The following is a 575-nucleotide window of genomic DNA, read 5'->3' as shown; positions in this document are numbered from 1 at the left end:
TGGCATCGGGTACCAGGCAAGATAAGCTAAGATACTCTGCAGAAAGGAACTTCGGATCAGGCCAACACTTGTTCAGGTGTTTTCCTGAGACCCTGAATTTCCATATGATAAAGCTTAGCAAATTAGTTTGAGTCTAAAATTTTTCAGATTCAGTATTATCAGCACCTGAACCTGAAAACATTAAAAAAAAATCAGGAACTGTTCTGGAAGCCCTTCCTGGCCTTTTATGCTATCTTGTACCTACCAGCTGTCTCACAAAAGGAAAACATAGTCTCCAAGGCTTGCCCAAGACCACTCTGTCCAACCTTGTTCCCATGTCTCTACCTTTGGTCCTCTACACCATTTAACTCTGTTGAATAGTCCTCAGATGTGGCATTTGTGTGTGCACTCTCCAATACTGAACACTGGTACTATAGTTTTCCTCTTACATATGTTAGCTTAGCTGGGTTTTTTTGTTTGTTTATTTTGAGATGGAGTTTTACTCTTGTTGCCCAGGCTGGAGTGCAATGGCACAATCTCCGCTCACTGCAGCCTCCGCCTCCAGGGTTCAAGCAATTCTCCTGCCTCAGCCTCCC

At 43.7% G+C, this 575-nt stretch overlaps 1 protein-coding gene across 2 annotated transcripts in view; it reads right to left on the bottom strand.

The window, feature by feature from the left end:
- Positions 1 to 575, bottom strand: part of MITD1 (MIT, microtubule interacting and transport, domain containing 1) — a 12074-nt gene that overhangs the window by 927 nt on the left and 10572 nt on the right. The window lies entirely within an intron of this gene.

The sequence above is a fragment of the Mandrillus leucophaeus genome, unplaced genomic scaffold (assembly GCF_000951045.1).
Source record: "Mandrillus leucophaeus isolate KB7577 unplaced genomic scaffold, Mleu.le_1.0 Scaffold9, whole genome shotgun sequence".
Lineage (NCBI taxonomy): Eukaryota > Metazoa > Chordata > Mammalia > Primates > Cercopithecidae > Mandrillus > Mandrillus leucophaeus.
Note: the sequence above shows the minus strand (reverse complement) of the source record. Positions and strands in the feature narration are given on the sequence as shown.